Source organism: Pantherophis guttatus, chromosome 3 (genome assembly GCF_059756535.1).
Source record: "Pantherophis guttatus breed Tessera chromosome 3, ASM5975653v1, whole genome shotgun sequence".
Taxonomy (NCBI): domain Eukaryota; kingdom Metazoa; phylum Chordata; class Lepidosauria; order Squamata; family Colubridae; genus Pantherophis; species Pantherophis guttatus.
In genome coordinates, this window is record NC_142065.1 from 77,048,128 (window position 1) to 77,063,642 (window position 15,515).

Below are 15,515 nucleotides of genomic sequence, written 5' to 3' on the forward strand. Positions count from 1 at the left end.
TAAATAACAGTTCTTTCCCCGTTGTGGCCTAAAGACTGGTTTCTTCTTTGCTTGTAGAAAGAAGTCTAGGGCCACCTGGAGACAATGCAAAGAAAGTGTGTGTGTGTGATATGCTGGAGATGTCTGAAACAATGTTTGTTTTTTTTTCTTTTTAACATTAGAATATCAAAAATAAATGTCACAATGAAATTTAGAGGAAGGTGATACTGGATATAGGAAAAAAAAATACTCTTACCTTTTCAGAGGTTTTCCAGGTAGCGGAAGATTTCTTGCTTGCTCATATGTTGGAGATAATAATAGCTTCTGATAATACTAGTGATGGTTATTAGATGCACATATAATTGGTATGGCAGAAAGGAAAGATAGCTTATTTGGGGCTTCAGGTGTGTTTTTCTTTTCCTTCAGAAAATATTGTCCTTGTTTGAAAGAATCCTGCAGAACAAATCCTCTGTTGTTTGGTTTCTTCAGATACTCAGATTCCCTCCCTTTTGTTACTTGCTACTAAAAGAGGTGCCATTTCACATCATTCTGCACAAATTGTTTGAATTAATGCAAGTGTGAATTCTTACCCTTTGAAGGATCCCATTAGCATATCAAAGGTTTCTTAGCTTTCAGCTCAATTGAGAAAACTTCAGTCTGTCTTCCATTTGCTTCCAAAGCAGAGGCCCAAAGGGCAGTGAGGAATTGAAAAGGGGTAAAAAGGGGAGGTAGAATTGGGTTATATTTCTGAACTTTTACTGTTTTGTAATTATGCCAGGGAAGAAACATAGTCTGTATGCTGCTGGCCCTTGTAAGCAGCCAAACAATTATATTCCATTGATTAATGGTTTATACTAAGAAAAAAGAGTGACCTTTTTCATGGCAGCCACTGTTGCATAGTTTCTGGTATCTGCTAGTTATTTTGTTAGTGGGACTTGTGAGGCCTTTTCTTTCTGGCTCATCCTTGGATATGGTCTACATATCAGTGCATTGGGGGCTGAATGGGAAAGAACTTCTAATTACTTAAAACGGCACACATCCACACAAATCAGTCTTTGAAATAAAAGACCATTCTGTTCACAGCCTTTGAAAATGAGCACACATTTCTTTCAATACATCTATTAGGAAATGCATTATTTTTCCATAGAGTTGATGCAGAATGTTATTTTTGAAACTATGACAAATTTTCCAAGATAATAAGAATACTTAGGGGCTTTTTTCATTAATGGTGATGAAGATACCCAATATTTGGATAAGTTACTGATATGTTCTGTTTTTTGTTTTTTTTGTTGTTGCTGTTGTTACTGTCATTCTCAAAAATTGTGAAAGTAGTGTAATCAATATTCTTCAAATAGTTATAGCAAGGACCCGCTGTTTCATCTGCTTACAGAATATTTGCAAATTATATTTTAAAATGCTGTTGCATCTGCACCCTTTTATTCATTTGTTGTAGTGCTGATTATCCTGTGTTAGTAAAAGAGATAGCTCATTTTACTCCTTCGTTATCTTTAAAAATCAATATTCACAATCTGGCAGACATGGAGAGAAGCAGAATGCGGTACTTCTTCAGTACATCATTCATAGGAAATCAGAATTTAGGAGATATATTCAGCTTCACAAAAATAACTTTCCTGTTGTCTCTAAGTTCTCTCACACTTACTTTTGTTTCTCCAGTTTAACAAGTCTTTACAGAGGTTATTTGACATGACTTCTGAAGCTCAATTTTAATGCAATTGTTTTATAATAAGACAGTTCTGATATTCAGAATTGTTTGTTCATAAACAAAGAGGGTTACCTAGAAGTAAAATGGGAGCAAAATCTATTGTAAGATGCTTGGGGTCTTCTGCTATTTGAAATAGTCAAAATAGTTCATGATTGTATAGGGTCTTTTAGGATAATGTAAAATTATATAAGGATAGTTTCTTAAGGTTGCCTTTTTCCTGAATTAGTACCTGTTTGGAGGGTATATATTGAGACAGTTTTCATTAGGACACTTAAATTGCTTTTAACTTTTCTGCTTTGGCTACAGAGTGCTATGGAGAAAATAGATTATCCTGTAGAGCTAATAGAGTTAATCTAAAAATTATCTTATTATCTTAACACATTGGATTTGATTTTGATATTTCACAATTTCAAATGCTGGAGAATGTCATAGAATGAAAACTTTCAGCATTTTGTAGAGCAAGATTAGGCCACTTAGAAATTAATATGCCACAGCAGTGTTTAAGCTGCCATTTTTAATCATAGTGGGTTATGTTCTGTTGGCAATAGAAATTGTACATAGATTTTAGGTTGCTCTGGAGGCTAGCAGATGGAGAAATCAACTTATTGCATCAATATGGGGTAGAACAAACCAATTATTTCAGGTTTTGATTTGAGAGATTCCACTCAACATTTATTCCTTCTCCCTCTGTTTGTTCCTCACATGCATGTACACGTATTTACATATTTAGCTTCCATATTCATTAACAGAACATCAAAGCAAGTAGCCCATTTTGTGAACAGCAATCTTGCAAGTGGTATTCTAAGTCTTAATTTAAGACAACAATGAGAGCTTCTGTATGTTTCCTTCCTTCAAATAAACAGAGAAAAGTATTTTTAAAAAGAAAATCTGCCTAGCAGTCAGTCCATAATTTGTACTTCAGAATATGGCTTCATGTTTCCTATGTCAGGAATGAGAAGTAAAAGTGTGTGTGTATGTATATATGTGTGTGTGTGTATATAATTTAAAAACTGACATTTAAATAAACTGATTTTCTATCATATCAATTATCTGGTACTTAGCCTGATTTACTTATTGTATTTTTAATTGACAAAAATGCATATTCCAAAATGAAATACGCAATTTATAGAATTTTACACCTCCTTGAAAAGAGTGAAATCACTTGCCATTTGGGGTTCCTAATGACAAATACAAATGTATAACAAATACTACATTAAAAAAGTTAAGAAAAATATGAATTGGTATTTAAAATAACAAACTTTCAATTTCATAGTGTGTATTCTCTAATGTATGTCTCAAATATATAATTGAATTTACTGTCATTTTGAGACACTTTCCCTTTAATGTATTCTTTTTTTAAATGAGCTGTTTCACAGTACATATTACACCTAATCTCCGGATTTTAGGCTTATTTGGCATTAGTAATTTCAAATAAGAAGTTTTAGAACCCATTATTATTCCACCAGATGAAGACTAGGAAAGAATAATCAGGTGTAACTGGGATAGGCTTATAATTTTTAATCCATGCGCAGAAGAATAGTTATGGGATAGCAAATATCATGCCACTCATAATAGAATTATAGTAATGAACCCTAATAGTTACATCAACCCTAATAGTTACATATCATATATAACATGGAACTGTTGTCTGAATATTTCATAGGGATAATATGGCATGTGAAAAAAAGCCCCAGTAGAGGTAATTTGATAAGACATTTAAAAAACAAACACACCCTAAAGTTAAAAGATATAAAATATTCTAGATGGATAGGAGTCATTGATGTTTAATAATTGTGCATGAATTAGTTAATTCAGTCAGTTCTTTATACAGCTATATTAGCTGAACTTCTGGGGAAATACATTTTTAAAAAGATATATTAAAGATGATACCCTTGTATCAATTTAGTGAAATAGAATGCATTATTTCTTACTGCTTGCTTCTTTATTTCTGATGAAAATGACTTGTGAAGTGCATTTATATGTATAAGTATTTTTATTGACATAGACATGATAGTTCTTTAATTGGAATTGAAGACTGCATTGTAACTTGCCACATTTAAGATTTATTTTAGGGGGAAAAAATGTTCTCGAACAGGTTTTGAATTACACTGCAAGAAAGATTATGGACCATTATCACAAATGGTACATTTTATAAGTTGAAGAAATAGTATATAATTAGCATGTGCCATTATTTCCCTTCCCATGTGGCATTTGTAACAGCAAATTCTTCAACTATGTGGATGTCTGCTATCTTCCCCCCGCACCCCACCCACACACCCAAAGAAGTAATGATCAAAAACATAGCGGTAGATTGTAGTAAATACAGAAGTAACACCTGCAGGAAAAGTGCAGTCAGAATAGCAACAGAATCACTATTGATTGTTTTAGCGGCAGAAACGAGCTTAAATGCAACTTGTGTAATTACACAGAATGAAGTTTTATGAAGAAATATGCTTCATTTTTGCAGACGATTTTATATGTTGTGTGCTGGTAAGTAAAATCCCATCACGGTTGTATAATTTTGTTCAATTATCAAAGCAGCTAAGAAGGAAAAAATCAATTTACACTGAAAAACCACAGAAATGAGATTACCTTGTTAAGCAGGAACTTGCCTACAGTGTCTAAATTGCTTAGGATGATCAAGAATTGCAGTATTTAATGCACTAAGAAGAATATACACTAGTCTGCAATTCAACCATAGCTATTTCCTTTCTCTATAAAGAACCTAGTAGGTGTCAATTTATACTGCTTTAATTTTATTCCTCAAAGTGCAACAATTTTTTTCACACTATACATAACCTGTATCTATTTATCTGAGACATGGTTGCTAAGTTCAATTTTGTGCCTGCATTTTTTGATGGAAATATGAATATCAGTACAGTACTGAACTTGTTTTTGAAATGGAGAGATAGACAATCATCAATTTTTCAAGCAAAAATAAAGGATAAAGATAAATTGTACTTCTCAGAGTGGACTTAATAATATACACATTTATGCCATCAGTGCAGGAAAACACTGTTTATTACTCCATAAACTATTGTTCAGCTGTAGTAAAATATATATTTGAGTGTACGATAGTGTTTTCAGTGGTATCAAACATGCACATTTTGTCTGCTGATTATATATTTTGTATTTCGGTAGCCTGAAAATATTGCCTCTGTAGAGGAAGTTAGAATTTCTAGGTCTTGCTTTCTCATTGAGACATTTCGCACCTGCCTTTGCTCCCTAAAGCACATAAACTCCTGCTTCACTGAATCTCTAGGACTGTCTTAGCTAAAAGGGAAAGGAAACATAACAATGTTATTCGGGAGAGCCCCTTTGTGAATCACAAAGCTATCTCACTCGAATTCGTGAATAAAATAGCTGAAAAGGGAAGACAAATGCCAACTGAATAAAGATGTTAAACCAGATTTTTGCCTCAGGTTAAAATTGAGGTATGCTCTAGTCCAGAGGTAATGTCTCCCTCTACAGAGCACAAAAATAATCAATGAATGACAGTAGAGCAGCATATCTTCAGAAGAAATGAGGGATCTTTGGAGGGTGATGTCTTGGAATAGAGGGATTAGTGACATTAAAATATTTTAAGGACTTTAAGAGATTGATTATGAAATAAGCTTCTTCTGCACTTATTTGTTCTTCAGCTGGAGGCAGATGAATAAACAGGAAACAACTTAATTGTGAGCTGTGGTGAGAGTGTTATAGACAGAAATGATTCTCTATTCAGAAGTTGCAGGAATGAAGCTGGCTTTCACTGGTTTAATATTTAAAACAAAGACAAGAATTTGACATCCACTGCAATTCTGCAAGAGAGATCCTTCCTTCCTTCCTTCCTTCCTTCCTTCCTTCCTTCCTTCCTTCCTTTCTTCCTTCCTTCCTCTCTCCCTCCCTCCCTCCCTCCTGAAAATGTATTGCAAAAAGTGTCTTATTTGTTTCCTCTTAAGTGAAGGAGTAACTAACATTTAAATAGATTTGTGCCACTAAATATAATCTATGATTTATAAACATTTCTACTTCAATTGTTCAATATTAAATTGTGCTTTCCAATTTCACATCGAAAATGAATTGTACGCAAACCAAAGACTGATCAAAATCTTGTGTTTTAGATACTGCACTATGCAATTCATCTGTTTAGCCAACAGTTTGCACAAAGGATAATTCAAATAAAGTACGAATTAGGGTCCTAACTCAAATATATGGAAATAAATTATAATTATCTTAGAGGATTTGTCGCTAAAGCATTCCTTTAATTTTTACATCATTTTTGCTAATTTTGCAATTATATTTTAATCTTTTTCATCCATTTTAAAAATGGAGATCTTAGGCTGAGTTTGCACTAAATGTCTACTATTAAGAAAATATGCCTTATCCCTGCTGCCACCTTCAGCTTCTTATGATATTATGAAGGTTGGTAAATGTTTCCATTTGTTTTCTGAATAGTTTAGTTTTCATGTTGTAGAAATAATTATTATAAGATCAGCATTTGTTTCTGGATGTGCTATTTCTCAGTAAATAAATAGTCATTTTCAACCAAAGATACTACATCTTACTGTATGATCAATTAATAGACATACACATTAATTAAAATTACATCAGTTTGATTCATGATTTGTGAAAATTTAGATGATAAGATTTGACTACTATAAACATTTCCAGAATGCTTATTGAAACTTTTCAGCATGTTGCCACCTCCTGTATTTTAAAATCTTTACCATTCAGTTTGTTTCTTTGATGCAAATTCAGTCTTGCATCCAGCCTATCTTGGCACAGCAGTTTCTGTCTGCTGTATTTTTGTATGAATCGTGACTGCCTTTTGATTATTATTTTGTTCAGTTGACAGAGTACTTAAAGTTCCTTCACTACTTAAATTGTTCTTTGCTGTTGAGTGAAGGAATGACTGCCTTATTTTGGATAGTTTGATTTCTCCTTTTGTTTTGCTGATATTGTTGGTAATTAAATTGAGGTGGAGTTTAGAATTGATTTTGGAGCAGAGTTTTATATAACTTAGAGTAGATAGTCATTAAAATCACTCAGAAGAGGGGAATAATTATTAGTTTTGACCACTCAATAATCATATTCAATCCATAGTTATGTAGTAGATGAGTGGTTTATTAGACATCAGAGATTTTTGAGCCTAAAATTACAAGTAGATCTGCAACAAAATGTTGTGGTATGAAGTGCAAGTGTTCAGGAATTGAGCCATTATCCCCCTATCATTGATTTTCCATTTTACGTTTGAATTACTTTCTAGTCACTGAGTACTCTTAGTCTTCCTGAGCTGTTTTTAGATCAGTTGCTCCCCCTTCCCGCCCCCACTTTAAGGATTTTAGTTTAAAGAATTTTCTGCATTACTGCAATCTCAGAGTTTTCTCAAGTTTCCTGTTGTTCTGTTGTGTAGTTGCCTGTATTATTTTGCTTAGATAAGCAGTGGCTCTCATAACTGAACTTGTAGAGGGAATGATATCTTTACTGGCATGCCAAAAATTTCTGACACACGCTCCTACCCACCAAAAGTGATTCCACCAAATTTATTTGTATAAGTATACACACAACATACATACAAACAAACAAAGCAATGTTCAGATTCTGCTGTTTTTCCATTTAAAGTGTTGTTGGGTGGCACTTTTTTGGCAAGCACTTCAGTTGGATTTCATGATAGAACATGATTGTTGATATGACTCAGCCATTGTCTTTGCCATTTTTGACATGTCATAGCTTGATGCTATGCTTAAAAAAAGAGATTTTTTTGGTCAGAGTTTAAAGGAAGAATTTTGTTGGCTCAGTGCAAATAATGATATAGAGCTAGATAAATAAAATTGACCCCCAAAGACATACTTTCCCTAAGAGTTTTGTTTCGTGCCCTTTCAGTGGCATGGAGGGTTCAGCAACAACTGTGATTGCATTTTAATGCTGATGAAATATTCTTCACTGACTGACAAGACCTGATTGTGTTGAGTGTCGGGTGTGCATATCTGTACTAGATGAATGTCTTTTGAAATCATTGTCGCTATACGTAGAATAAATTTGTCTGATATATTCAAGTTAATCTTGCTCACTGCAGAAAAGCAACTGAAAATGCAGTGTTGCTGATGGACAAAATAAAAACGTTAGGAAAGAAAGACAGAATTGCTAGAGTGAATGGTTCATTTCTCTTTTGGCTTATATTTGCTGAGCGTGGGAGACTAATTAAGGTTTTCAAAAATGCTACCTGGTTCATTTGTTTGAAATGGCTGTTCTATATATACCGTCTTCCTTATTGCACATTGTCCTTCTTTCCTGATCTATGTGTTGGATTATTAAATTTACACTGTGATTTTGATTCAGTGTTCTGACTTACATGACTGCAGTCCAACATATCTGGTTGTGACTAACTAAATTTTGGGTAATAGCCACATTATTTGGAAGTAGTAAAAAAGAATCAGTATATGACAAATAATAACAAATAACCAAAATAACAACTATAAATGTCCCTTTGTGGATATGCTTGTCTAAAATAAAATAAACATTTAATTTATAATTGGACCCTGAAAGTCCTTATTAATTTGTTTTAATAATTTTCTTTAACTATATTTCCTTTACCATATTCTTTATATTTAAAATATAAATTTATTTATTTCTGTCTGAGTTATTTTATTTAAACTTGATAGTAACTTTCATTTTTCTCCTCTTTGGTAGCATGGTCTGCATTACCAACCATATTAAAGTTTGGTCCTTATTTCTGTAATTTACACACAGACTGCTGAGATTGAAATTTTATAAGTCAGAAAGTAATTTTAAATGGAAGCTACTAGTGATTTCCTGATTAATAGAAAAAATTATGCAAAACAGATAAACTAAGCTTGAGTATCTAAAGTCAATATACTAAACCAAAAATGTGGTCTGTTTATATAAGAATACATCATTTATCTCATGGAAACCCTCATTGAATTCAATAGAAATACATAGAATTGTACTGAGAGATAAGAACTGACTCTTTTAGAAAGGCAATGAAATATTCTTCCATCTGGGAAAAAAAAAGTGATATTATAGTTTTCTGGTAAAATATAGTTTCTTTTGAGAATTCAAAAAGTGGTGTGGATTGGTTATTAACTATAGTTCCATTTGACTTCTGTAGCACTTTTTGCGCAGTATGATTGAATTTTATTGAAATAATACTGATCATTAGATAGGAACAATAGTTATAACATGTGCATCAAACAAAATGAAATTATTTTCCCCCTGTGGAAAAGAATAGAATTCTTTCATTTGCAAGAGAGGGGGGAAAAAGGTTTATGAGAACGGGATAGCTTTCCCCCAAAATACTGTTCTCCTTTCAGATTATGTGCTTGTTTTTCTTAAAATGTGCACTCTCGTATTCAGTGTAATTGATGCTAAACTTTGAGCCAGTGAGTTAATCCCAAATGGAATCAGTTTTGGTTTAGGTGACAGAGGGACATTAAACAGAGCCCTAGTGCTGGGTTTGTTTATTTTGGATAAGAAGATGATTTAGCCTGGAAGTGATGACTTGTTTTGGGTGGTCCCCTCCACTTCAGGATGGTCCGGTGTTGGTTTACTTTTACTCATAAAAGTCTTTATGATACTTCAGGAAAGAGACTTTTGCATCTTAGTGTGCAGAAGCAGCTTAGCTGCTTTGAACTGTATAGAGTTGCCTAGAGAGCAAAACAAAAAAATCAAAATGCCTCCTTCAGGACCTACTGACAGCAGGTAATGCTTACGGAAATGAGATGGCTTTCAGAATTTTCTAAAATATTGTCAGTTTGTTTGAATTCTTCTGATAAACTTTGCATTTCCTACATTTTTTTTTTCTTTTTGGCCAACTCTTCACATTACCTGCAGAGGGAGCTTGTATATATGATAATCTAAATAATCATTGTATTTTGGGAATAAAACATTTCCATCTCCCCAGCATAAATGCAGTTTCTGTTTATTAATAACATTCCTTGTTAGATTACTCAGATTATAACTGTTTATGTGGAAAGATGCCAGAGACTATATTTTTATAGGCATATTTTTGATGGTGGACAGTGTCTTGCCACATATAACCTTAAAAAGTTTAGCACATTACCTCTAACTCAGGGCAAAGGCTGCTCTCTCAGGTGTTGTAAGTTGCTTTAAATGTAATTGTACTAACTCTTTACTTGTGTTACAATAAGTGACAATAATTGTAAATAATATTTGGAAAACAATTATAAGTCAGGGTAATATTGTTAAATTATTTTTTATCTTCATTAAAACACATGATTTTTATTACCTTAATTTAATGCAATATTTTTTGAATTTTGTAAATTCAGTATTCTTTCTCATTAGATTTATTGCATACAAATGCAACGTGAATGCTTAATATTTCATTTTTAATTAAAATTTAACTGACAAATTAATGTAAACCATAATTAAACATGACATCCAATTGCTAAACATTTAAAATACAGCAGCAAAACCTTTTATTGTTTTAATAAATACAGAAATTAAAGTTAATGGAAAAGTAAAAGTATTGAATTATGACTAATAAGCATATTTCTATAAATATTGACTACTCCATCTGGTATAAGAAACTAAATCAATAAAATATTCCTCTTTTATTAATTAATATCACTGTTTTAAAATAAATAAATTGATTGTTATACTTGCAAGTCTTAGAACAGGGTTCAAATACCAAAGCAAGTTTTAGATAATAAATCCATAAAATCATCCATGAAATAGAAGAAATATTTGTAAGATAAATAAATATACTCTTTGCCTTACTTGCTAAGCAAGAAGGAAAATAGCAAAGGCGTTTGAAATAAGTATGTTTAGGCAGAAAAATTGTGAATGTTTTCTCCTTTTAAAATAGTTCATAGCATACTGTCTGCTATTCAGTATGATGTTGATGCAAAATTGTATCTGCAGTTTCAAACTCCATAAAACAGAAATAGCATTCGACAATATCCTTCCTTGAAACAATTTCTTCCAGAAAATTGGTTTGATAGTTGTTTTTTTCTATAGCTTTATTACAGTGTGCTAAATTTCATGTGTAAAATATTCAGGAGAATACAGGATAATATGATTGTATTTTGGTTAATAACTTATTTAAAAAGCAGAAGATTTTATGGTATTAAGAAAAGTACACTTAATAGCTTAATAATCAATATCTTAATATTGATTCATTATTTGAACTGGCTAATCTTTGCTAATAAAAAAAAATCAGCTTGTTATTATAACACCAAATGGTCATTTAAGTGGAGAAACTATGCAGATTTGCAATAGGTCATTCTCTAATAAAGAGATTTACAGTATCATATAAGGGCTATTGAATAGGAATTATACTTCCAGAGCATGTTTATGTATTATCATAGCAATATGGTATCACATTTGCATTTTCTTAAGAGGATATTAGCCACAGCAATTACGTATCAATAGAATTATAATAATAAGATTTATTAAAGACCCAGAAATACTAATATTGAAATACTCCAGTATCTGGAATTGTGGTTCTTAGTAAGTTTGATCCATCCTTTATTAAGCAAATCTAAAAATAAAATTATTGTTAACTATTGGCTTTTCGTATTCTTTCTCCTGTGTAGAAACTTTGTTCTTTTGCAGTTATGTCTACAGCAGGATTTTTCCAAAAGTTTCATGGAACTTGAAAGAATCCAGTGGGATTTTTTGAAAGAAAAGGGGCAAAAAAGTAAAAATAAAAATGCAGCCAGGACCATCCACAGCAATTTTTCCGCGATACCACAGAAAAGGTTCTTAGATTATTTTTTTTTAAAAGCCTAGCTGCCATTTGGGGACAGTTCCCAAAGCTTAAAACCCTTTGAAACATCTGATCTAAGTAGTTGTAAGTCAAACAGAAAGGGTGACATAAACTAACATTTCAATATATTTTCCCCTAACTTTGGTAAATGGAAGACATTATTTTAAGCAGATTGCTTAAGAGCTGTATAGTCCTAATATTGTGGTAGGAAAAATAGAAAAAAAGCATCTTTCTTTATTTGTCTTGCTTTTTTTTGTGTGTGTGTGAGAGAGAGAGAGAGAGAGAACGAGAGAGACAGAGGGAGGAGAAAAAACTGTTTCTCAAAATTCTGCGTAGACAAAGAAGAATATAATAAATAGTACGATTTTGATATATGTAATATTGTTATAAGACCTAATTTAGTGTAATGGTTAAGGAAGGCATTGGACTAGATAGAAACTGAGAAGACTGTAAGTTTTGGTCCCGCCTTAGGCATAAAGCCAGTTGGGTGACCTTGGGGCCAGTCACTTTCTCTCAGCCCTACAAAGGAAGCAGTGGTAAACCACTTCTGAAAAGCATTGCCAAGACAACTACAGGGACTTGTCCAGGCAGTCTCTGAGAATCAGACACAATTGAATGGAATAAAAAAAAACTTATTGCTTTACTACTACTACTACTACTAGTACTACTACTACTACTACTAATAATAATAATAATAATAATACATGTAGCTGCTTCTTCCTAAATGTACAATAACAATATCAATAAAAACTCCCATAATCAGTACACAATATTTGACAAAAGTCTTGGTTCCAAATTGAATTCTTGCTCTAGGGCTCTTTCTTGTCTCTTATTTCCTATTACTATCTTGCATTATGTGTATAGACAATTTGAAAAGTTATTTTTGAAGGCTTAACTGGAATAAAGAATTGACTGAAATAGTTGCTTGTTTGCACTAGAGCATCAAGTAAGTTTGGAGTACACTTAATTTGCAGGTGTATTTTGTTCTAATGATCATTAGGTTTGGTTGGATGAGAGTGGATAGATAGATAGAAATAGATAGATAGACAGACAGACAGACAGACAGACAGACAGACAGAGTCTCTTTCTATGATGAAAAGATATTTGAAGATATTTGAAAGACCATCTGCCTGTCATCTGCTTGAGCACACATTGGCTTTTGCACATTGGCTTCTGCTAACAGAAGAGGTTGTTCCATTGACAGAATACCAAATCAAGATAAAATTATTTCATCTTGATTTGACAGACCTTGTGTTTATTGACCTTACGTATTTGTAGATAGCTGAATATCTCAATCTATTAGAATGATTTTTGATTAATTAATTACAGAGCTAAGATATTTGTGACCTATTGATGGCAAATACAATGGCACACCTCGTATGAGGCCATCTAAAATAAATGTTGGGTTCAAAGAATTCTGTTTATACTATCAGCAGTAACAGGTAGGCTTGTGCAAATTATTTGTTAAGGTGGTTTACTTGCCAGTGAAGGACCCCTCTGGATTGCTATGAAACTGAATTGGCCACAGCTGCTTGGAATAGCTGCATTGAAGTTCTGATGCATAAATCAGGTGTCTCAGTGATTCCAGAGGGGTGGATCACTCACATGCAAAATGCCTTGTTCGATGATTTGCAAAGACCTATTAATGGTTTCAGATAAAGGCACTTTGTGCATTTGTCTAGTACAACACTCCCCCCCTCAAACAAAATTACTTTTCCACATTTTGTTTCTACCTCAATATCTTTGGTATACAATAGCTTGTTGCTCAAATCTGCATAGGTTCTTTTCTTCTGATCCCTTCTTCTTAGGCAATGGGTTAACTCACAATGGCACTTCATTCATTAGAATACTTCCCGCACAAAATAATTCAATAAATCCACTGATTCAGTTTGAGCTCATTGCTTGTGTATTCCCTGCTCTGTACTTCTGCTGTGTGGTGGTGACAGAAGATGACTCTAAAGTCTCTGATTCTAGAATTTACCTTATTTCCTCCAAATTTGGGAGGAATTCCCTTAATAGTTGTTTCTTAAAATAATCAAGATAAAGATTAAAATATACACTTTAATTATACATTGATGAGAAGATGTCTTCTCTTCAGGTTTTTTTTTAAAATTTTAAAGATTGACATGATATACCAAATTAAGAATTAAGTTTAGAAATATGAAGCCATACATGCAGACATTTCTTCAGTAATTTTTTTTAAACCCCTAAGCTCAAAATATGAATACATAGAAGGACAGAAATAAAAATATAGATGGATTTTATAAATAGTTAAGCCTGGCTTGAACATAAAATTGTAACAACTTGGAGTATACAGAGTGGATATCCTTTCAGATTTCCTCAAGAAAATGTGCACTAGAGAATGTTTCTTAAAGTGTAGTCCTGAGACCTCTGAGGGATCTAAGAAATCAAAATTATTTGCCAACCCATGTTGAAAAATAATACAATATTAAAATCCTTTCAAAGAGTGGTGTGAAGCGGTAGTGGCAACAAATGCATCAATCTTAATTTTTAATACAGCCGTTATCAATAAATATAACCCATACGAACAAAAGCTCTATTGGGCTTCTCCATAATTTTTAAAAGTGGAGTGGTCCTTGGTGGGAAAAAAAATTAACACTGACCGAGAGGATTATAGGATCCACTTAATGGAAGAGAAATGTTTGCCATCTTGAGTTATTTATAAAAATAATAAAGGCGGGATTAAAAAGAAGAGGCCTTGTACACGGCATTGAAAGGAAAGAATTGTGCCAGACACAGGAGAATCAGGAAGAGTCCGCTCTCGCTAGTATTTTTTTTTTTTTTACAATTGACCCCAAATGAAATATTAAATTTAAATTCATCACTAGCTATAGTCCATTTAGACCTTTATATTTGGGAGCCATAACAAGGTGGAGAATGGGCTGGAGTGTACAGTTCTGCTTTTTTCTCTGGAACATACATTATGCCAGAGGCGAGAAGCACATTCAATATTTCCTTGAATTTTTAAGACTTTCTTGATAAAACCGGGTTCTAGATTGTACAAAGTTTGTGGCTATGCCAACAGGACCTTTCTTCTTCAGAAAGCCATTTGAATGTATGAAAATTAGAATATTCCCACCTATTTTTTTCCCTTGCTTAAAACCAAAGTTTTCTGGAATCCTGAGAGTAAAAAAAACCCTTGCTTTTCTTTTATGGTACCCATTCACTTCTGTTCATTATAATTGTATCTGTTTTACATTGAGGGCGGTAATGTCCGTAATGTTTTCAGATTGTTCTGATTGTTAACTTTTATCTTTTGCACCTGTTGTCAGTAATTAATAGGCTGCCTGTACACACACCACGATTTTTGGAGCAGTTTAAGGTTTCAGACTGTTGATATTAACAAATGCTACTTTGAAAAAAAAAGAAGAATTCCATTTGGAGGTAGTAAAGCTATTTAAATAAAGATTATTGGATTTTAGAGATATAATTACTTCTCTGAAAGAGGGCTTTTTATAGAGCTCTCTATTGGGAAGGGGTATCAGTACTATAGCTCCTGCAGCCTGATAATACAGATACTTGCTCAGAAAAAGGAAGTCCCATTGTGTAGCTTCATTCCCAAGTATATAAGAATATAAAACGTTAAGATCCACTTTTTCCTAAAAATGTTAAGGGAAAATATTAAGTAGGAGAATCCTGATTAAAATCCTGTATTGTGGGATTATTATTTTTTTTATAGCCATTTCTGTCTGTCTGTCTCTCTTTCTCTCTCTCACACACACACACTCCACATCTTTTGTTTAGATTCAACATGTGCTCCTTTGTAACCACTGGATTCCTGTTTCCAAACTTTGCAACTGAAGTGTAAGAGGAAAACAAAATAATGCTTCGTTGCAGTTTTAAAATTTGCATCTACTTTCTTCAATTGATGCACATATGATTCCCCACAGAATAAATAGATTGACAAACAACGTTTCCTTAGATTGCTTTTTTTTTTTAAATGTGTGATTTGCAATTGCTGAACTGGACTGTGTGCTAATTGTGCGTATGGATGTCCTTGTGTTTGTAATGCTGTGTGTGTGTGTGTGTGTGTGTGTGTGTGTGTGTGTGTGTATAGCATTT

General features: G+C 32.9%; 1 protein-coding gene and 1 long non-coding RNA gene across 18 annotated transcripts in view; one reads left to right on the top strand and one right to left on the bottom strand.

Moving 5' to 3' along the window:
* The window catches only part of LOC148114637 (uncharacterized), a 114,861-nt gene extending 99,387 nt beyond the window's left edge, over positions 1-15,474 (bottom strand). The window contains exon 1 of the long non-coding RNA XR_015733134.1: positions 236-15,474. This is a non-coding gene — a long non-coding RNA (uncharacterized LOC148114637). The remainder of the gene's footprint in view (positions 1-235) is intronic.
* ADGRL2 (adhesion G protein-coupled receptor L2) overlaps positions 1-15,515 on the top strand; it is a 216,463-nt gene that overhangs the window by 3,815 nt on the left and 197,133 nt on the right. The window lies entirely within an intron of this gene.